This window comes from Xenopus laevis, chromosome 6S (assembly GCF_017654675.1).
Source record: "Xenopus laevis strain J_2021 chromosome 6S, Xenopus_laevis_v10.1, whole genome shotgun sequence".
NCBI classification, from domain to species: domain Eukaryota; kingdom Metazoa; phylum Chordata; class Amphibia; order Anura; family Pipidae; genus Xenopus; species Xenopus laevis.
In genome coordinates this window covers 35,393,957-35,417,546 of record NC_054382.1, presented here as the reverse complement: position 1 = coordinate 35,417,546, position 23,590 = coordinate 35,393,957, and the positions used below count along the sequence as shown (strand labels likewise).

The window sequence follows — 23,590 nt, the reverse complement described above, 5'->3', positions numbered from 1 at the left end:
CTTCTATTCCTTCACTCGAGCTAAGTAAATGTGCCCCTATGTGTACTAGAAAATCATGTCATCATTAAATAAACCCAATAACCTGGTTTTGCTTCCAATAAACATTAATTATATCTTAGTTGGGTTCAAGTACAAGGTACTGTTTTATTATTGCAGAGAAAAAGGAAATAATTTTAAAAAATCTGGATTATTTGATTATAATACACAAAAGCCATGAATATCTTGTAAATTATATCTTTATAAACAGTGAGTTCTAATGTCATCAGTTATAAACAGGGAGTTCTGATGTCATTTCTGTCACATGACTCACTGAAACGTAATAAATAATGTACCCTTAGTTGCAAAATATGAGGATATTAGAAGTTACCTCACAGTTCCATGACCTGTATAAAAACACTCAGCCTTCGGCCTCGTGTTTTTATATGGTCATGAAACTCCTCGGTAACTTATAATATCCTTATATTTTACAAAAGGGGGTACTTTATTCACTATATAATACACAAAAGCCATGAATATCCTTATAAATGATGAGTTCTGATGTCATCAGTTATAAACGGTGAGTTCTGATGTAATTTCTGTCACACGACTCAAACTTGTGTATTATAATAAATAAAGTACCTCCCAGTTGCAAAATATGAGGATATTAGAAGTTACCTCGGAGTTGCATGACCCTGACCTTCGGCCTTGTGTTTTTATATGGTCATGAAACTCCTCGGTTAGTTATAATATCCTTATATTTTACAAGAGGGGGTACTTTATTCACTATATATATATCCTATCTTGTCCTGTCAGAACCTGTCATTTAAATGATTTAAATAGGAAGGAGAAATGTGCTATTAATAATAAAATCAGGATATTGTAATATATATTGTAATGTAGAAAGGGGCACATTTATCCACATCTAAAAACCAACAGCAACCAGTCAGATGTGTGTCTTTAAATGCAAATTGCTGATTGTTGCACATTTTATTACATTACCCCTGTTTTTTTTATGATGGGTGCAGGGCAGTACTGTTGATGCAAAAGTCATGTAATTTCATGTAGAGCATCCACTACCTCACATCAGTTTTTACATTCCCTCTCACTACACTGAGGGGCAGATTTACATATGGTCGAATATGGAGGGTTAATTAACCCTCCATATTCGACTGCCGAATGTAAATCCTTTGACTTCGAATATCGCAAATAGTTTGATCGAACGATCGAACGATTAGATCCTTCGAATCTAAGGAATTTAATCCATCGATCGAACGATTTTTCCTCGACCTTCCCCATAGGCTAACATTGAGGTTCGGTAGGATTTACTTGGCGAAGTAGGGGGTCGAAGTTTTTTTTAAAGAGACAGTACTTCGACTATCGAATGGTCGAATATTCGAACGATTTTTAGTTTGAATCGTTCGATTCGAAGTCAAAGACGTAGTCGAAGGTCGAAGTAGCCAAAAAAAACATTCGAAATTCGAAGTTTTTTTTATTCTATTCCTTCACTTCCTATAACATTCTAATAGTTAACTTAAAGATAAAATTACCCTTTTAAACTGATATCACAGACAACTTCAGAAAAGGAATAAGGTTGCCACCTTTCCTCCAGGCATGGAGGTGGGGCCTATCACATTGTCAATCTCAGGGAATCCTGCCCGGTTTTCCCAATTTGGAAAACCAGGCAAGCAGTTTTGACCCCTGGCAACCCTACTCCTAGATAAAGCAGTAGCTTTCAATATACAGAAATAATACTCTCTTCATACCTAAGCCTATGTATTTAAAATAAATATATAGTCGAACGATTTTTAGTTCGAATCATTCGATTCGAAGTCGTAGTCGAAGGTCGAAGTAGCCTATTCGATGGTCGAAGTAGCCAAAAAAAACTTTCGAAATTCGACGTTTTTTTTCTTCTATTCCTTCACTCGAGCTAAGTAAATGGGCCCCTTATAGTCTGTTCTCTGAAATACAGAAGGCCATCTCCTACAGATATTGTAATAAAAATAATTTTTTAAAAATAATGTCTTTTTTTCTGTATGAATACAACAGTACTTTGTACTTAATCCCAATTAGATATAATTAATCCTTAATGGAGACAAAACAATCCTATTGGTTTATTTAATGTTTAATCAACTTTAAGTTTGGAGATCATATTATAGAAAATGAACCCCATGTCCTGTTTATTCTGGAGTTTCCGTACCTGTATATCAACCACTGCATTGTATATTGGACCCTATATGCTGTAAGTACTAAGGCTGTGTGACATAATCTACTTGCATAGATGTGTTCCTGAGTGATGAAACACATAACGCCAATACACTTTACGGCACCTAACCAAAATTAATGTTGAAAGTTTTTTTATGGGACTTTAAGTTAATAATCTCCATTGGTCATTTCAAACTTTTTAAAAGCAATATAAACTTTAAATGGACAGTTTGTATTATGCTATCCTTTCCAAGCTGTCTTGCAAGTGCTTTAACTTTAAAAATAGTTTTCTGCATGAGAGAGGAACGTTTGCAGAAAAATATTTGTGGCATATTAGACTGTAGATAGACTACAATTTATTCAGCTTTGCTACATTCCCCTAGCTCCAATAACTAAAAGACTGTCCACGTACATTTGTGTATATATATATATATATATATATATATATATATATATATATATATATACACACACACACATACACATACATACAGGACCGCCATCAGAAATCGCAGGGCCCCATACAACAAAATTTCCTTGGCCCCCTTGGCTGCGCCCACCGCAAGCGCCACCTACAGGTCCGCCCTCCACACCCCACAGGTCTGCCCCCACCACACAGTAAAAAAACAAAAAAATATTGGTGGCTAGGGTTCACACATGTTAGTAAATAAAAAGTAAAAAAACAAAAAAAATATTGGTGGCTAGGGTTCACACATGTTAATAAATAAAAAGATATTGGTGGTCAGGGCCCCCCATAAAAAAACATTTGTGGCCAGGGCCCCCCATTAAAAATATTGGTGGCTAGGACCCCACATGAGGAAAAAAAAATTGGTGGCCTAAACTGGTGGTCAGGGCCTCTTAAAGGTCCATGCCTTCCCGAAGTCAGCAGCTCTCAGAAAGATGGGGGGCCCGGCTAATCAAGTAAGTGTGGCGTGGCTGGGACCCCCTTACCCTCGGGCCCCGTACAACTCTCCCCCCTGTTGGCGGCCCTATATATATATATATATATATATATATATATATATATATATATATATATATTTCAAAGGGAAAACTTTGTAGAAAACCAGGAATGCAAGCAATTAGCATGCACCAAGGTCCTGAAAAATACTATAAGTGGCATCAGGAACCAGACTAATAATTGGGCTTCAATAAAACCCAAATGCAACATAACTTCATGCATAATAATATTTGACTAAGTTAAGGACTTCTAATGCTATAGGTTAATGAAGGTTTAACAAGGACTTTCTAGAGTCAATATAACCACACTTTAGTGCCATATGTTTACGAATGCAAATTTACAGTTCTTTCACTATTTTTCCAGAAGCCCTCGACTCGTTTAAAATTCGTTTTTTCTATTTTTATTTTTTCTGTTTTACAGCACAAATGATGTGGCGCATGTATCATTAATCAATTGTTTTTACAAACTGTGCGATGTACTAGTGCTGCTAAAATAACAGCATACTCGCTTTTTCAACGTTAGTTCAATGCTTATTGTTTTTATTAGTAAATATAATTTTTTTGTTATTTGCACTATTTAAAAATAACACTGAAGTGTCTACTTCCTGGTTCCAACGAGCAAAGTCAAAACAAATCAGCAGTCCACCAAAAAGCCTCTGTATAAATAAACCTCTCTCTTTTCCCCTTTCTACATACTGTTCACTTTCTGTTGCCATTCTGCTTAAGAGATGGGATAACCGGTAGCTCAATCTCACGTGAGCCTGCAGCTTTCTTTTAGACAGAGGAGAAACACAGACACCATGCTTCTCTTGCTTCAAGAAGAAAAAACTTTATTAACACTTCTGCATTAGCAGACAAAGCTCATGTCACATGACACTGTGTCAGTATCAGATTACTGGGATCTGTATGAGTGCACACACATTAATACATATCTTAACACTTTCAAGATTAAGAGCAGCTTATTATATGTTTCCTTTCTGAAAATAAATACTTCATGCTGATTGGCTGATATGGGATACTAGGCCAGGAGCTAAACTTGAACCCATTTAATTTAAAATTTGTTTAAGATTGGTCTGGCATTCCCATAAATATGGCCAAAAGTATCTGGATACCTGTCTGCCCAACATCTCATTACCACATCAATGATATTATTATGACATTGGTTCTACTGTTGCTGCTATAACAGCCTCTACTGTTTTGGTAAGTATGCCCACTACATTTTGCAGCTTTGTTGGTGAGATTGTCTTCCATTCATCCATAAGAACATTTGTCAGGTGGAACACTTTTGTTGGGGTTCAGGCCTGGCTCACACTTGGCAATCCAGTTGATCAGACAGGTGTTCAGTTGGGTTGAGGTTGGGGGCTCTGTGCAAACCAGTCAAGTTCTTCCACTCCAGTTTCAGCAAACCCATTCTGTACATACCTCAACTTTGTACTGTATATAGCAGAATTTGTGTACTGAAGCAGGAAAGCACCTTCCCCAAACTAGCAACAAAGAAGAAAGTTAAGAGTTTATTTGAATGGTATAGCCTTAAGGTTTATGAAAGTATAAAAAACATTTCCATGCCATTATTCTTCTTCCACAAAACTTTGACACAGTCATTATGCAGTCAGACAGGCAGTGTTATCTTGGCATCTGCCAAACCTAGCGGTACTAGATGAACAGTTCCTTGGTAAAGTACCTCTAGTCTTTATGCAAAGCTGTTAAACATCATTTACCCACCTTGTCATGATGTACAGCATAACTGGTTTTAGTGCTGTTTATTATTTTAACTATTTACTATTTTTTTCTCAATTGTTTCCTCGTGCACGCACATTATTAGGACACTTTCTATACATTTTTTTTCCTGTATTTTACCATTGAGTCTGGGATGTATTATAGTGCACTATACCATAGAGTGAGCCGTGTATTATACCATCGAGTTTGCCGTCTCTATGGGTTTTTTTGTTGGTTGCCATAGTTACATTTCTCATTTTGGCACCATTTTTTGCACTGAGGGTTTTTAAGGAGTGGGTTTAGTTGTGTTGCGAAGATTTGTGAGTGCGCTGTTCTTTGTTAAATTATATATATATATATATATATATATATATATATATATATATATATATATATATATATATATATAAAGTTCAGATTAGACCAGCACTCCGGTAATGTGTTGCAAATGATTTTATTAAATCATCACTTAAGTTTTTCCAACGTTTCAGCCCCTCTTGAGCCTTGGGATAAAGGCCTTGATAAAGGCCCCAAGAGGGGCCGAAACATTGGAAAAACTTAAGTGATGATTTAATAAAATCATTTGCAACACATTACTGGAGTGCTGGTCTAATCTGAACTTTATATGATAACCTACTGACATATATATATATATATATATCCTAATGCTGGTGCATATATATAAAACCATGTATTCAAGAAACCGGCACTCCCATGTAAAAACTCCAATTATTTATTGTGTTGTACCAATGTCCAACGTTTTGGCCCTTTAACCGTGTACCCCAGCTATATATGCCATAATAACGTTGCCTTTGAGTGTGGATACTCACTGGACTGTGATATATATATATACTTTGTGTAATAGCAGCACTCACGATTAAATGTTTCTCAATGCCTGGGTGCACGCACGATATACACTTGATGAATTTTATTAATATACACTAACATTTCGGCTGTGTGTCAGCCTTTTTCAAAGTTACAAAACAACAATAAAATCACCATTAAATACAAAGAAGTAAATTTCTAAAACCACCCCTCCATGCTGCAGGTTGTAGTTCAGTGTCTCCGAACTAGTTAAGAGCCATACCCAATATAAGCGGCATTGTCAAGGTCAAATGTCTGGACTTCATGGCCCACCTCTTAACCTGCTATCCTCCCTATTAATACGCCTTAATGTCATTATGCCCACACATGAAATGTGAAATATCAAAATAAAACCAGCTCATAGTGTGGTGCCTCACTCACCCCTCTTGACCCTTCTCCGAATAAGTGTATCCCAGCTTGCCTGCCTAGATGCACTGTCCAGGTCAGAGCTACAGAACATCGAAATATTTATTTTCTTTTTATTTTATTTTTTCTTTTAAATATTTCGATGTTCTGTAGGTCTGACCTGGACAGTGCATCTAGGAAATGCTGCTTATATTGGGTATGGCTCTTGACTAGTTCGGAGACACGGAACTACAACTCGCAGCAGTGATCGATGCGCATGAGGCACAATGTAGATGGCGCACATTACATAATGTGGTAAGAGCACGGTCATAAATTGATCATGGGGGCCCAGATTAAGCACTGGTTCATGCTTAATGGACATATACTTGGAGGAATGCGATTAGACTTTGTTCTGAAGTTGGCAGTCACTTGGCAATGAGCACGTATGGGTGAGCACTGTTGGTAGAATGGGTTTGTCCATTAATAGGTAAGGGCACGTGTTGAGAACAATATTGTTTTTATTGGTTATTTCAATGTATTTAGCGCACATAATGTGATGTTGGTTCATGAGGGGGACTTGATTTGGATAGACACATTTGTTGCCAAGCTAATTGACAGTGGATTGAATATGTAAGCAACAAAGTAACGAGACACTCTCGGGAAGTAATGTATTTAATACTAAGTTACATGATTAAGTACCCGGGAGACTGTAGAGGCATTTCATGGAATGCACCAATGCTGAATAGTTAATTGGGACACAATGCTGAATAAGTGATTGGGACACGTCAGGGATGGGTGGTTTTAGAGTTTTGCGCCAACTTCTTTGTATTTAACGGTGATTTTATTGTTTTGTAACGTTGAAAAAGGCTAACACACAGTTAGGGGCAGATTCACTAAGCTCGAGTGAAGGATTCGAATGAAAAATACTTCGAATTTCGAAGTATTTTTTGGGTACTTCGACCATCGAATTGGTTAAATTCGTTCGAATTCGAACGAAATCGAACGAATCGAACGAAAAATCGTTCGACTATTCGACCATTCGATAGTCGAAGTACTTCCCCTTTAAAAAAAACTTCGACCCCCTACTTCGGCAGCTAAAAGCTACCGAAGTCAATGTTAGCCTATGGGGAAGGTCCCCATAGGCTTGCCTGTGATTTTTTGATCGAAGGATTTTCCTTCGATCGTTGGATTAAAATCCTTCGAATCGTTCGATTCGAAGGATTTAATCGTTCGATCGAACGGAAAATCCTTCGATCGATCGATCGCAGGATTAGCGCTAAATCCTTCGACTTCGATATTCGAAGTCGAAGGATTTCAATCCGAGGGTCGAATTTCGAAGTATTTTTAACTTCGAAATTCGACCCTTAGTGAATCGGCCCCATAGTATACATTTAATAAAATTCACATATATATTATAAGTCCTGTAAATGCAGCTTCTTCAAGTGGATATATATCTATATATAATCCATATATATGGATTGTGTTTTGAAATACCTGAATTTACAGGTGCTATTAATGACACGTTATATTTTCCATGTTCCCTTGTGCTTCTAATATCTCTTTCTTATGTGCATAATCTTCTATACATTGACATAAGCCCTGATATGTGCCAACTATGTATATATATTTTGGGGAAAAATCCTAGGAATACATATTTACCGCACAGAGGCATCAACATCCACTGAATAGATTAACCACTATATATACAGGTATGGGACCCGTTACCCAGAAACCCGTTATCCATGAAGCTCAGAATTACAGAAACGCCTTCTCCCATAGACTCCATTTTATCCAAATAATCTACATTTTTAAAAATGTTTTCTGTTTTCTCTGTAATAATAAAAGAGTATCTTGTTCTTGATCCAAACTAAAAAGCTTTTATTCCTTATTGGAAGCAAAACCAACCTATTGGGTTTACGTAATGTTTACATGATTTTCTAATAGGCTTAAGGTATGAAGATCCAAATTATGGAAAGACTAGTTATCTGGAAAACCCCAGGTCCCGCGCATTAGTAGGTCTTTCCAGCTGATATGCGGTCACTCGTTCCGATTAGAAGAAAAGAGGTTCCGCCTAAATATTAGGAAGGGGTTTTTTACAGTGAGAGCTGTGAAGATGGGAATTCTCTCCCTGAACCAGTTGTACTGGCTGATACATTAGATAGCTTTAAGAAGGGGTTGGATGGCTTTTTAGCAAATAATGGAATACAGGGTTATGGAAGATAGCTCATAGTACAAGTTGATCCAGGGACTAGTCTGATTGACATTTTGGAGTCAGGATGGAATTTTTTCCTCCTCTGAGGCAAATTGAAGAGGCTTCAGATGGGGTTTTTTTGCCTTCCTCTGGATCAACTGGCAGTTAGGCAGGTTAAAACGTTGAACCTGATGGACATGTGTCTTTTTTCAACCTAACTTACTATGTTACTATGTATATAATGCTGACATTTCACAACACGTTACAGAAAATATACATCATTCACAGCAGACATGTAGAATACATACATACTCCTTACAGATACCACCCGATGCTAGAATCTAACTAGGACCCCAGCATTTGCGCCACCATGCTGTTGAGAATGCATATTCACTTACAGTGCCCCCAAGTAAAACTTACAATATTATATCCCTCTCTCATGCATACAAACACTCTAGGGTTATGAGAAGCCAATTCACTTAAAGGAAAACTATACCCCCCAAACAATGTAGGTCTCTATTAAAAGATACTGAGTAAAACAGCTCATTTGTAAAACCCTGCTTCATGTAAATGAACCATTATCATAATAATATACTTTTTTAGTAGTATGTGCCATTGGGTAATCATAAATAGAAAATTGCCATTTTAAAAAATAAGGGCCGCCCCCTGAGATCGTAAGATTCACTGTGTACACATACAAACCACATGTAAGGTCACATGAGCCAATTAACAGACAGAGTTCTGCCTTTTGCTTCCTCACTTCTCCCTGTTACAGTTAGTGTTGTAGTATTTCTGGTCAGGTGATCTCTGAGGCAGCACAGATACAGTCACGAAATGGTGGTTCAAGGCAAGAGATGTAAAAGGGCAATATTTATGTAAATATATATTCCAGTTTGGTAAGATTCTTTAATATGTCATTCAATTTGATATAAACTATCTGTTGCTTAAGTATTCATTTTGGGGGTATAGTTTTCCTTTAATAGTATAAGCAAGGGGAAAACATACAAAGTCCACAAATAAATGCCCTGGTGGAACTGAATCCTAATGATGTGATATAATAATGCTAGCCTCTATATCACCATATATCCTGGGCTGGTGGTCAGGAAGTGCGCTTCAGTCATTAACGGGTCAAATTCAATCACACAGATTAGTGCCGTCCATCGCTCATAAGCTTGTACTGTATTTGCTTGTGGACATATCAACATTTTTTAAAACCTGAATTTTAATTTTCCTACTCCTTTAACATTACACTAATGTAAAATGATTAGTTCAGCTATTCAGTTGTTTAATTTAGGGTGTAACATACTAAAAACCATTCACTAAAATGCATTGCTAAGACAACAAATTACACTAATAGCACTTAAATTATGCAGGCTCTGCCAGTAACCAAGTGTCTGCAACACAATAACCTGTTCACTGCCAGTCACACAAGCAGAGCATTACTCACCTCTCTGCCAAAAACTTCTATATGCCCCATAAGGATTCAAAAGAACTGCAAACACTTGTATGAGAGACCCTCAAACCTTATTTGGTATGCTACTTACCTTGTTACATATATAAAATGCAAAGGTCAGTCCACCAGGCATAAAGTATTTTATTAAAAATTAAATAAATTTAAAGTAACAGGGAATAATTACATTGTCAGTACAGGTATGTGACCTGTTATCCAGAATGCTCGGGACCTGGAGGTTTCTGGATAACGGGTCTTTCCATAATTTGGATCTTCATACCGTGTCTACTAGAATATCATGTAAACATCAAATAAACCCAATAAGTTGGTTTTGCTTCCATTAAGGATTAATTATATCTTAGTTTGGATCAATTACATGGTACTGTTTTAAAATTACAGAGGAAAAGAAAATCATTTAAAAAAAAAATTGGATTATTTGATTATAATGAAGTCCATGGGAGACCGCCTTTCCTTAATTCTGAGCTTTCTGGATAACGGGTTTCCGGATAACGGATCTCATACCTGTTATTGAATCATTCAATAATATTTCCAAAAAACTGAATTTTGAAGGATGTACATTTAACACTCATTTCAAATATTGCTTTTCTTTTTTGCAATTCACAAATGGCTGTGCTGCCATCCAAATAAAGTATTTCATAATTATTCTTTTAAGTCAAACCCATTTAAACATGCTAAATACCATTATATTTTTGCATAACTAGATTTCAGGTTCATATACTATTAGCACTAATTTATATTCTTGTGTTTATGTAAATGTGCAGGAGTTCAGAATATGCTTAGCACCTTACAAATACATTATAACAAGTCGTTGTGAATTCCTTCTGGTACAATGAGCTTTGCAGACTCGCTCTTCCATTCCAGCCTGCTTCGCCTGATATTCATTTTAATAGGCACGCTTCATATAAATAACAGCTTTTACAAATGAACAGCATCTCAGAACATTAAGCAAGAGGAATTATTTATTGAGATACTCTAGAACGGACTTAAAGTGAGACACTTGATCGTCTAAAGCTGTATCGCTTACTAAATGTCTCTGAATCAGCAAGTATCTGTATCAAGAGAAACTTACACAGCAATTTGGGATTTCAGGGAAGCCAAAATGACTTTATTCTCTTAACATTTTAGGGTTATGCCACACTGGGCGTTTTGGGGAGATTTGGTCGCCTGGCGACTAATCTCCTTGTCTTTGCCGCGACCAGTCTCCCCAAACGCCTTCCCTCACTCTGCGCCGGCAAAAATGAAAAAACCCTGACGCTAATCACGTGCGGCGGATCGTTTTCCGAAGTAGCCTCACGAGGAGAAATTACGTTTGTAGTGAGTAAATATTACATTGGAAAACAGTATAGAAATCTAATCAGTTCTCTTTTGCTATTGCAGTTCTTTTGTTACATAAGAGTTAGGTTCTTTTGTTAGTTGAATTCTTACATGGCATTATTATATTTTTAATCACACTGGTTTCCACCGTTCAAGCAGAACTATGATTCGTAACCAGCAAGTTAAGGTCGCACAGAGCAAAGTCATACACATCATACACATTTCACATACATTATATACTAAAGATAGACCACCAAAATATAAACCCAGCCATTGAAGATCAGTATCAGCTCGAGGGCCACAGGGATTTAGGGCCAAGCAGATATCTCTTGCAATATATCAGATCAAAACAGATTTTTTTATTTACAATATTTGTAATAATAATGTGAATTTAGGACATTTAAAAAAATCATACCATTCCTTAATTTTGTTGTTACTAATAATGGACACACTATGGTAGAACGCAAAATAAATTCAATTTAACTTCAACTCCAATGGTCTTCCATTTTTAGACAAATACAAGAGTCCTCTGCACTCAACCCATTATCAATATATTTAAGTGCAATATATTTAAGTTGCAGGTAATACCTAGTCCCTTTGTAAAATGTATAATGAAGCAATAGAATTCTTAATGAATCAGATAAAATTGAGCATAGGACTGGCCAGATATGGGATTACTTTGACGTAGTTGGCCAGCTTAAATATATTGCAATATATGGACAAACAATCCCTGTTTTGTTTAAAGGGTAAGGCATTTTTTAGTAGCAGTATGCACAAAATGTCGCTGTCTTAAATATATTGATAATGGGTTGAGTGCAGAGGACTCTTGTATTTGACTATATGTATTTTGTGGTCACAGCCTCATTGCACCCCCGCCTAATGGTTTTAAAAAATAGTGGTGAGCACAACTTTCCCTTGTTTGTTATACTTCCATTTTTAGAACTATGATTGACATCCCCATATCGTGGGTTTGGATAAGCATATGGGCACAACTTCTATTATTTTATCAGCAGAAAGTAATTTTCATTAATTACACATGTAATTATGCCCATGGACCCCACAGAGGCCCGCAGTTGCAATACTTTGTTGGAGGCCCAAATGACAGTAATGTGGTTAACGTTTGTACCATTATCCGTGAAACTGCATTTTTATAACTAATTAGCAGGTCAGCAATGGCTTGCCTGATCTATTGATAGAGACAGGTCAAGTAAACAACAACACTAGGAATATAAATAGGACTCACTTGTGTATTTAACCCTTTAAGTGCCACAGAACGTAGAATCTACGTTCTGAGGCAAAGTAACTTGAAATGCCACAGAACGTAGATTCTACGTTCTGCAGCATTTCCCCCAGGCCAGGAAGCGATGCGCACAAAAAACCGGCGCATCGCTTCTAACACGCACAGATCCCCCTAGGCAACGAGCAGAGGCGGTTCACTTACCGGATCGCTTCCTCGATCGTCCCAGGCAGCCAATGGGAGCAGTGGAGACCACGAGGAGCACACTGATGACGTCTCCACTGCTCCCCCTATAAATAACTCCCCCCAACTGTCACACCTTCCCTCCTGCTGCGCACTTATGGTTGCTGGAGTTCCCCCTGCTGCCTGTCTGAGCTTTGATCGCTGGATTGGTCGCCTGGATTGCCTGGATTCAACATTGTGAGCTGAACTGCACCTCTCTACACCCTTTACTTTACATATTCTCTCTAAAAAAAAAAAATCTTTTTTTTTTCTTTTTTTTTCTTCTGTCTTTGGCCTTAGCACACTTACAGGCAACTTTGCCAAGCTCACACTCACACTCCCACACTCACACACTCACACACACACACTCACACACACACACTCACACTTACACACTTACTTTCTTACTTTTTATCTCTACTTATTTTTTACTTTGCTTTCTTTAGTCATTTGTCTTTATTTGTTGCTCAAACTTTATTTCTGCTCTGATTTGATTGCGTTTTACTGTTTTTTGGCCATTTTCATCATTGGTTTGTGATTTTATTGCACTTTTATTGCGCTATTACTTGTTTTGTTCTCATCCGTTTCTGTTTGCAGTGACGCTGGTGGATCTAGATTTCTGACCACCGATTTCACTCCAATAACTTCATTTTATTGCTTTTAGTGATTTTATTACGTTTATTCTTTATATTTTTCTTTACTGCTGGTTTAGTTTTCTAGAAAAGTTTTCCCCTACCCAAATAACTGTTCACTGTATTGCTTTTGGTGGTTTTATTACGTTTACCCTTTGCATTGTTCTTTGCTGCTAGTTTAGTTCCCCAAAAAACTTTCCATTTGCAGTGACGCTGGTGGATCTATAGTTCTGACCACCAATTTCACTCCAATAACAGTTTTTTTATTGCTTTAGCTGTTTTTACTGCTTGCTTAGTTCCCCCGAAAAAGTTCCCTTTGTAGGTCACTAGAGAATCTAGGACCCTTGACCGCTGATTTTAGTGTATTCGCTGTTCTTTTATTGCTTTGAGTAGTGTTGCATTTTAGTGATTTTTTCAGGAGTTTTCTTTGCACTGTTTATTGCACACTTTATTGCTTGTTTAGTGCCCCAAAAGATAGTTCCCTTTGCTGTGACACCATTTAGTGGTCTTATTCTGTTTTCTGATTTTAGGTGATTGTTCCAGAAAGTCAGGGATTACGTGGATTGTAAACTGTGCCATATCTTTATTCCATAGCATTCCATAAGGTTCATTTGTTCAAGCTCAAGGTTTTTTCCTTCTGCTTGTTTGTATTGGTCATATCTTGCTGCCTTGCTTTTTTTTCTTCTTCTGGTTGTTTCTGTTAGCAGGGGTTAACTGTTGGTCATATCTTGCTGCCTTGCTTTTTTTTTTCTTCTGGTTGTTTATATTAGCAGGGGTTAACTGTTGGTCATATCTTGCTGCCTTGCTTTTTTTTCTTCTTCTGGTTGTTTCTGTTAGCAGGGGTTAACTGTTGGTCATATCTTGCAGCCTTGCTTTTTTTTTTCTTCTGGTTGTTTATATTAGCAGGGGTTAACTGTTGGTCATATCTTGCTGCCTTGCTTTTTTTTTTCTTCTGGTTGTTTCTGTTAGCAGGGGTTAACTTTTGGTCATATCTTGCAGCCTTGCTTTTTTTTTCTTCTGGTTGTTTATATTAGCAGGGGTCTCAGTCATCTTGCTGTCTTGCTTTTTTTTTTTTTTTTATTCTGGTTGTTTCTGTTAGCAGGGGTTAACTGTTGGTCATATCTTGCAGCCTTGCTTTTTTTTTTTCTTCTGGTTGTTTATATTAGCAGGGGTCTCAGTCATCTTGCTGGCTTGCTTTTTTTTTTTTTCTTGTGGTTGATTGTATTAGCTTTTTTTTTTATTTGTTTGACTTGCCTATTGATTCTTAGCTTTGTAGTTGTCTGTAAATTTCTGGCACAATGGCCAAACGGTTTTATACCGCTGAGGAAGCGGCTAGGTATTGCGAGGACTCCAGCTCAGAGGAATTTAGCAATTCCGATTCTGAGTATGTCCCATCTGATGACTCTAGTGAGGAATCAGAGATTGGTGATAGCAGCACTATTAGCGCAGAGGCTAGTAGTGGCGGCACGCTTACTGCTGAAGAAGCAGAGGAAGAGGCAGAGGCAGAGGCTGGTGGCAGTGTGCCAGATGCACCCATGGAGGTTGAAGAGGGTGAGGGTAGTGATGATGCAGCAGTTGGAGCGCCTATGTGGGGGCCTCCCTGTAATTATGCCCCCGAAATTCCCCCATTCACTGCAGTCGCGGGCGTCAAGGTGGACACCACTAACTTTCAAATTATAGATTTCTTCAATCTTTTTATCACAGAGGCCATCCTACAGGACATGGTCCAGTACACAAATTTATACGCTGAGCAGTATCTTGCCAGCCACCCTTTACCAGGGTATTCAAGAGCCCAGGCGTGGTATCCCACTACTGTAAATGAAATCAAAAGATTCCTGGCGCTCACATTGGCAATGGGACTCGTAGAACGCAATACCTTAGCTTCATACTGGGATACCACTACAGTCCTTTCCATCCCTCTTTTTTCAGCCGTTATGCCAAGAAACCGCTACCAAATTTTACTGCGGTTTCTTCATTTTAGCAACAATGCAGCGGCTGTTCCCCCTAATGAGCCCGGTCACGACAGGCTTTACAAATTGAGGCCCCTTATAGATAGCCTGTCTCAGCGCTTCGCAGAGGTCTACACCCCCTCCCAAAATATATGTGTGGACGAGTCCCTTTTGCTCTTCAAAGGGCGCCTAAGATTCCGCCAATACATCCCTAGTAAGCGTTCTCGCTATGGGATGAAATTTTACAAACTCTGCGAAAGCAGCACGGGCTATACTAATTCTTTCATGTTCTATGAGGGAAAGGACACTAATTTGGACCCCCCCGGTTGTCCCCTTGATTTGACTGCCAGTGGTAAAATTGTCTGGGAGCTCATATCTCCACTGTTGGGCCGAGGTTACCACTTATACGTGGATAACTTCTACACTAGCGTCCCCTTATTTAGAACGCTTTACTGGTTGGACACCCCAGCCTGTGGCACCGTTAGGCAAAACCGCAAAGGACTGCCTAAGGAACTGGTGCAAAAGAAATTAAAACGTGGAGAAGTTTATGCTCTTAGAAGTGATGAGCTCCTGGCACTAAAATTTGCAGACACAAAAAATGTTTGTATGCTTACTACTATCCACAATGAGAGTGTAGTTGTCCAACACAGACGTGGCAGGCCCGCAAAATCAAAGCCACTCTGTTGTAAAGAATATAGTAAGCATATGGGTGGCGTTGATAAAACAGACCAAATTCAAACTTACTATGACGCCACCAGAAAAACCAGGGCCTGGTACAAAAAAGCAGCAATTTACATGATTCAAATGGCCCTTTATAATTCCTATGTCGTTTACAAGGCGGCAGTACCAGGCCCAAAATTGTCTTTATACAATTATCTGCTGCAACTGCTCCCTGCCCTTTTGTTTGGTGATGTACAGGAGGTTCCAGAAATGCCTGGCAATGACAATGTTGCCCGAATGGTGGGTAAGCATTTCATTGCACAAATTCCACCAACTCCTAATAAAAGATATGCCCAGAGAACTTGTAAGGTTTGCCGTTCCAGGGGTGTTCGAAAAGATGTGCGATATTTTTGTCCCAAGTGTCCTAGCAAGCCTGCTTTGTGTTTCCAACCCTGTTTTGAGGTGTACCACACTGTGGTACACTACGAGAGGCCATGAGTTGTGTTGGTAGGTTAGGGTTCTCTGGGTTTGTTGGTGGTAAAAGGATGTAGTAAACTTGGCATGCTCTGTTTTTATGCACATGCTGGCAAAGTGATGCTTTTTATTTCGTGTTTTTTTGAAGTTGTGATTGTGCAGTGGTTTTTCAGGTTCAAGCCCCTTTTGAGATATAACATTTCACACGCTAGGTGTCTATGCACACGCTAGCAATAACTGGTTAGGTGTGCTGGCAAAACGATGTGCTTTTTCTTTTGTATTTTGTGCAGTGGTTTTTCAGGTTCAAGACTCGGCAGACAGACGGCACTTCTGGAATAGGTTTATTGGGGTTGCTGCTGTAAAAACCTAACGTGTTTCGGGAGTAGATCCCTTAGTCATAGGTCCTATGACTAAGGGATCTACTCCCGAAACGCGTTAGGTTTTTACAGCAGCAACCCCAATAAACCTATTCCAGAAGTGCCGCCTGTCTGTCGAGTTTTGTAGCGTCCACAGTGGGGACACTGTTTGACTGAGCACCTGGATATAGGCAAGAGCGATGAACAGTAGCGGTCCTTCTTTGTTCTTTATTTTCAGGTTCAAGCCCCTTATTGAGATCTAACATTTTACGCTCTAGGTTTTTATGCACACGCTAGCGATAACTGGTTAGGTGTGCTGGCAGAATGATGCGCTTTTTTGTGTTTTGTGCAGTGGTTTTTTGGATTCAAGCCCCCCATCGAGTTCTAACATTTCACGCTCTAGGTTTTTATGCATGAACTAGCAATAACTGGTTATATGTGCTGGCAAAATGATGTGCATTTCTTTTGTTTTGTGCAGTGGTTTTTTCAGATTCAAGCCCCCTTGAGATTTAACATTTTGGCAGGTACCTACTTGGCTTATAACTAGGTTATAGATATTGGTAATCTATAGATATTGATAAAAAAAGTTTGACGATGCAAAAGTTGGCATTTTTTTTTCTGTATAGTAGTGATCTTGGTAGTGATTTATGGTGTAGAATTTGGCACAGGGTGAGCAATTTTTTTGTGCAGTGTAGCAGTAAAAACAATTGTATGTAGGTTTGTTCTTAGTCTATGCATTCAGTTTTTGTGTTGAGCTATGGTGCTTTAGGCCAGTTGTAGTTTTATGGATAGCATTTGTATTGCGCTGGTGCAATAGCAAACTGAGGTGCTGGTTGGTCGAGAGGGCGCACGATAGAACTTGTGGTGTGTGATGAATACATGGGATGATGTGCATCTCTAATGCTGATGCCACAAGTTTTTTTTTTTACTGGCACCTCAAAAGCTCCTCTATCAGCGCATTTATCTATAGTTTTGTCTGTATTTCTGGGCAACATTTGCATTTGTTTTTGTAGATTTAGGCATCTCTGGATTTGTGGGTAGCATGTCTTCAGTTTTCGGTTTTTGAGCACAGGGTGGCGGAACACTATGGTCTTCCATTTAGAATTGTTTATAGTGTAGGCATTCAGAATCTTTTTCCCGAAAAGTTGTGGTTGGAACAATCCATTTTTTTTGTACTTGTAGCGCACATTGAATATTTATGCAGTAATTAGGTTGGACAAGTTGCAGTGGCTCTGTGAATAGGAATAGTACTTTGATCACGTGCCATGTCTGCCACCAGTAGGGCACCAGCTTTTTTACAAACTTCTGGTGTGCACTTCTTAGGACACTTGCATAATTTATGGGTCAAATGTACTATGGATTCTTGCAAAAATTAAGTTTTGTCCAAACGATCTCCACCTGTGTAGCTCACTTTCCTACTCAGGCCACACCAGCCAGGCCAAACTTTTACTCATGCAAAAAATGTAGGATAGGAAGGAGCATTACAATCCGCAGACTTGGCTGCAAAATACCTTTATTGTCACAGCATGTTTCGGATCATCATGGATCCTTTTTCAAGTGAGGATCCATGATGATCCGAAACATGTTGTGACAATAAAGGTATTTTGCAGCCAAGTCTGCGGATTGTAATGCTCCTTCCTATCCTACATTTTTTGCATGAGTACTATGGATTCTGTTGGTAAATATATTTGCAAATGTGGTACAGATTTTGTCATTGGTGAAGTGTACGAAGAAGCACAACAGGACAGATGAAGTCGTTGCACAACAGGACAGATGAAACTCAGACGCTCCACTAAATCGAAAAGGGTGAGTGAAATATATTTTTGGGGTAGTGGGGCCCAGATGCAGATCCATCAGAGTAGTCCCAAAATTATTGGGTATAAATCTAACTTTGTAAATTGTCTTTTCCTTTATTTCAGACCAAAGCACTGAGTTCTACAAAGGATTGTGGCCACAATTATCCACGTAGTAAAGCAGGAATGGCATCTCTGAATAGTTGAAGGTGTTTATTTTCAAGATATCTATAGTTTGTGGGGGTTATTTTATTGGTTAGGGACAGTTTAGGATAAAATATGGATGCATTCACATAACTTCACAGCCCGAATATTATGCATTGTGCCTGTGTTGGGGTGTTGGGTGGCTGCGTCTCTATGTGTATCCATACATATGGGGTATCGTTTTATTCAGGGGAACTTGCAGATTGCCATTGAGCAGGTTTTTGTTAGTTGTCATGGAAACTTAGGGAGAAATCGAACTTTGTAACTCTCTTTTCCTTTATTTCAGACCAAATCGCTGTCTTCTACAAAGAACTGCGGCCACAATTCTCTGTGTAGAAAAGAAAGAATGGCATCTTTGAAAAGCTGAAGAAGTGTACTTTTAGGAAATAGATGGCTTGTGGGGGTTATTTCACAGGTAAGGGGCAGTTTAGAATGAAAAGAGTTGAGAACTGCACATAAATTCACAGCCCCAATTTTATGCATTGTGCCTGTTTTGAGGTGTTCGGTGGCTGCGTCTCTATGTGTATCCATACGTATGGAGTATCGTTCTATTCAGGGGAACTTGCAGATTGTCATTGAGCAGGTTTTTTTTAGTTGCCATGGAAACTTAGGGAGAAATCGAACTTTTTAACTCTCTTATCCTTTATTTCAGACCAAATCGCTGACTTCTACGAACGACTGCAGACACAATCCTCCATGTAGAAAAGCAAGAATGGCATCTTTGAATAGGTGAAGAAGTGTACTTTTCGGACATATATGGTTTGTGGGGGTTATTTCACAGTTTGGGGGGTGTTTAGACTGAAAAACTGCAAGTAGTACACATAGAGAGCAGCCCCCAGATTTTCAACTGCAATTGCCCTTATGCGTTGCTCCTGTTTTGGGGTGTTTGGGGGCTACGTCTCTATGTTTATCCATACATATGGGGTATTGTTCTATTCAGGGGAACTTGCAGATTGTCATTGAGCAGGTTTTTTTTAGTTGCCATGGAAACTTAGGGAGAAATCGAACTTTGTAACTCTTTTTTCCTTTATTTCAGACCAAACCGCTGACTTCTACGAACGACTGCGGACCCAATCCTCCATGTAGAAAAGCAAGAATGGCATCTTTGAATAGGTGAAGAAGTGTACTTTTCGGACATATATGGTTTGCAGGGGTTATTTTACAGTTTGGGGGGTGTTTAGACTGAAAAACTACAAGTAGTACACATAGAGCGCAGCCCCCAGATTTTCAACTGCAATTGGCCTTATGCGTTGCTCCTGTTTTGGGGTGTTTGGGGGCTGCGTCTCTATGTTTATCCATACATATGGGGTATTGTTCTATTCAGGAGAACTTGCAGATTGTCATTGAGCAGGTTTTTTTTAGTTGCCATGGAAACTTAGGGAGAAATTGAACTTTGTAACTCTTTTTTCCTTTATTTCAGACCAAATCGCTGACTTCTACGAACGACTGCGGACCCAATCCTCCATGTAGAAAAGCAAGACTGGCATCTTTGAATAGGTGAAGAAGTGTACTTTTCGGACATATATGGTTTGTAGGGGTTATTTTACAGTTTGGGGGGTGTTTAGACTGAAAAACTACAAGTAGTACACATAGAGCGCAGCCCCCAGATTTTCAACTGCAATTGGCCTTATGCGTTGCTCCTGTTTTGGGGTGTTTGGGGGCTGCGTCTCTATGTTTATCCATACATATGGGGTATTGTTCTATTCAGGAGAACTTGCAGATTGTCATTGAGCAGGTTTTTTTTAGTTGCCATGGAAACTTAGGGAGAAATTGAACTTTGTAACTCTTTTTTCCTTTATTTCAGACCAAATCGCTGACTTCTACGAACGACTGCGGACCCAATCCTCCATGTAGAAAAGCAAGACTGGCATCTTTGAATAGGTGAAGAAGTGTACTTTTCAGACATATATGGTTTGTAGGGGTTATTTTACAGTTTGGGGGGTGTTTAGACTGAAAAACTACAAGTAGTACACATAGAGCGCTGCCCCCAGATTTTCAACTGCAATTGCCCTTATGCGTTGCTCCTGTTTTGGGGTGTTTGGGTGCTGCGTCTCTATGTTTATCCATACATATGGGGTATTGTTCTATTCAGGAGAACTTGCAGATTGTCATTGAGCAGGTTTTTTTTAGTTGCCATGGAAACTTAGGGAGAAATCGAACTTTGTAACTCTTTTTTCCTTTATTTCAGACCAAATCGCTGACTTCTACGAACGACTGCGGACCCAATCCTCCATGTAGAAAAGCAAGAATGGCATCTTTGAATAGGTGAAGAAGTGTACTTTTCAGACATATATGGTTTGTAGGGGTTATTTTACAGTTTGGGGGGTGTTTAGACTGAAAAACTACAAGTAGTACACATAGAGCGCTGCCCCCAGATTTTCAACTGCAATTGCCCTTATGCGTTGCTCCTGTTTTGGGGTGTTTGGGTGCTGCGTCTCTATGTTTATCCATACATATGGGGTATTGTTCTATTCAGGAGAACTTGCAGATTGTCATTGAGCAGGTTTTTTTTAGTTGCCATGGAAACTTAGGGAGAAATCGAACTTTGTAACTCTTTTTTCCTTTATTTCAGACCAAATCGCTGACTTCTACGAACGACTGCGGACCCAATCCTCCATGTAGAAAAGCAAGAATGGCATCTTTGAATAGGTGAAGAAGTGTACTTTTCGGACATATATGGTTTGTAGGGGTTATTTTACAGTTTGGGGGGTGTTTAGACTGAAAAACTACAAGTAGTGCACATAGAGAGCAGCCCCCAGATTTTCAACTGCAATTGGCCTTATGCGTTGCTCCGGTTTTGGGGTGTTTGGGGGCTGCGTCTCTATGTTTATCCATACATATGGGGTATTGTTCTATTCAGGAGAACTTGCAGATTGTCATTGAGCAGGTTTTTTTTAGTTGCCATGGAAACTTAGGGAGAAATCGAACTTTGTAATTCTTTTTTCCTTTATTTCAGACCATATCGCTGACTTCTACGAACGACTGCGGACCCAATCCTCCATGTAGAAAAGCAAGAATGGCATCTTTGAATAGGTGAAGAAGTGTACTTTTCGGACATATATGGTTTGCAGGGGTTATTTTACAGTTTGGGGGGTGTTTAGACTGAAAAACTACAAGTAGTACACATAGAGCGCAGCCCCCAGATTTTCAACTGCAATTGCCCTTATGCGTTGCTCCTGTTTTGGGGTGTTTGGCGGCTGCGTCTCTATGTTTAACCAAACATATGGGGTATTGTTCTATTCAGGAGAACTTGCAGATTGTCATTGAGCAGGTTTTTTTTAGTTGCCATGGAAACTTAGGGAGAAATTGAACTTTGTAACTCTTTTTTCCTTTATTTCAGACCAAATCGCTGACTTCTATGAACGACTGCGGACCCAATCCTCCATGTAGAAAAGCAAGAATGGCATCTTTGAATAGGTGAAGAAGTGTACTTTTTGGACATATATGGTTTGTAGGGGTTATTTTACAGTTTGGGGGGTGTTTAGACTGAAAAACTACAAGTAGTACACATAGAGCGCAGCCCCCAGATTTTCAACTGCAATTACCTTTATGTGTTGCTCCTGTTTTAGGGTGTTTGGGGGCTGCGTCTCTATGTTTATCCATACATATGGGGTATTGTTCTATTCAGGAGAACTTGCAGATTGTCATTGAGCAGGTTTTTTTTAGTTGCCATGGAAATTTAGGGAGAAATTGAACTTTGTAACTCTTTTTTCCTTTATTTCAGACCAAATCGCTGACTTCTACGAACGACTGCGGACACAATCCTCCATGTAGAAAAGCAAGAATGGCATCTTTGAATAGGTGAAGAAGTGTACTTTTCGGACATATATGGTTTGTAGGGGTTATTTTACAGTTTGGGGGGTGTTTAGACTGAAAAACTAAAAGTAGTACACATAGAGCGCAGCCCCCAGATTTTCAACTGCAATTACCCTTATGCGTTGCTCCTGTTTTAGGGTGTTTGGGGGCTGCCTCTCTATGTTTATCCATACATATGGGGTATCGTTCTATTCAGGAGAACTTGCAGATTGTCATTGAGCAGGTTTTTTTTAGTTGCCATGGAAACTTAGGGAGAAATTGAACTTTGTAACTCTTTTTTCCTTTATTTCAGACCAAATCGCTGACTTCTACGAACGACTGCGGACACAATCCTCCATGTAGAAAAGCAAGAATGGCATCTTTGAATAGGTGAAGAAGTGTACTTTTCGGACATATATGGTTTGTAGGGGTTATTTTACAGCTTGGGGGGTGTTTAGACTGAAAAACTAAAAGTAGTACACATAGAGCGCAGCCCCCAGATTTTCAACTGCAATTACCCTTATGCGTTGCTCCTGTTTTAGGGTGTTTGGGGGCTGCGTCTCTATGTTTATCCATACATATGGGGTATCGTTCTATTCAGGGGAACCTGCAGATTGTTATTGAGCAGGTTTTTGTTAGTTGCCATGGAAACTTAGGGAGAAATCTAACTTTGGAACTCTTTTTTCATTTATTTCAGACCAAATCGCTGACTTCTCCGAATGACTGCGCCCACAATTTTCCGTGTAGAAAAGCAACAATCGCATCTTTGAATAGCTGAAGAAGTGCACTTTTCGGACATATATGGTTTGTGGGGGTTATTTCACAGTTTGGGGGTGTTTAGACTGAAGAACTGCAAGTAGTACACATAGAGCGCAGCCCCCAGATTTTCAACTGCAATTGCCCTTATGCGTTGCTCCTGTTTTGGGGTATTTGGGGGCTGCGTCTCTATGTGTATCCATACATATGGGGTATCGTTTTATTCAAGAGAAGTTTGTCTTTCAAATTGTCTGTAGTTATAGCATTTAGAACGGTGTTATTTTGTCAGATTTACATTTGTTCCTGCGTCTTAGTTTGCATTTTAGAAAAAAACTAAAAATGCAACAAAAAAGCTCTAAATATCATGATGCACTGGTAAAATGTGTTTGAATTTTGAGTGAAAACTACACCACCCCTAGAAACCTGAAGGTCTGTAGTTTTTAAAAATACCAAACATGAAGGGATAAGTT

At 39.0% G+C, this 23,590-nt stretch overlaps 1 protein-coding gene and 2 long non-coding RNA genes across 6 annotated transcripts in view; 2 read left to right on the top strand and 1 right to left on the bottom strand.

The window, feature by feature from the left end:
- The window catches only part of creb5.S (cAMP responsive element binding protein 5 S homeolog), a 290,942-nt gene that overhangs the window by 261,118 nt on the left and 6,234 nt on the right, over positions 1–23,590 (bottom strand). The gene's annotated exons all lie outside the window — the stretch shown is intronic.
- On the top strand, positions 18,233–18,895 carry LOC121395025. Its single transcript, XR_005962184.1, has 3 exons — positions 18,233–18,378; positions 18,492–18,574; positions 18,856–18,895. It is a non-coding gene; the product is annotated as an uncharacterized LOC121395025 (long non-coding RNA).
- On the top strand, positions 19,253–23,168 carry LOC121395026. Its single transcript, XR_005962185.1, has 2 exons — positions 19,253–19,298; positions 23,062–23,168. It is a non-coding gene; the product is annotated as an uncharacterized LOC121395026 (long non-coding RNA).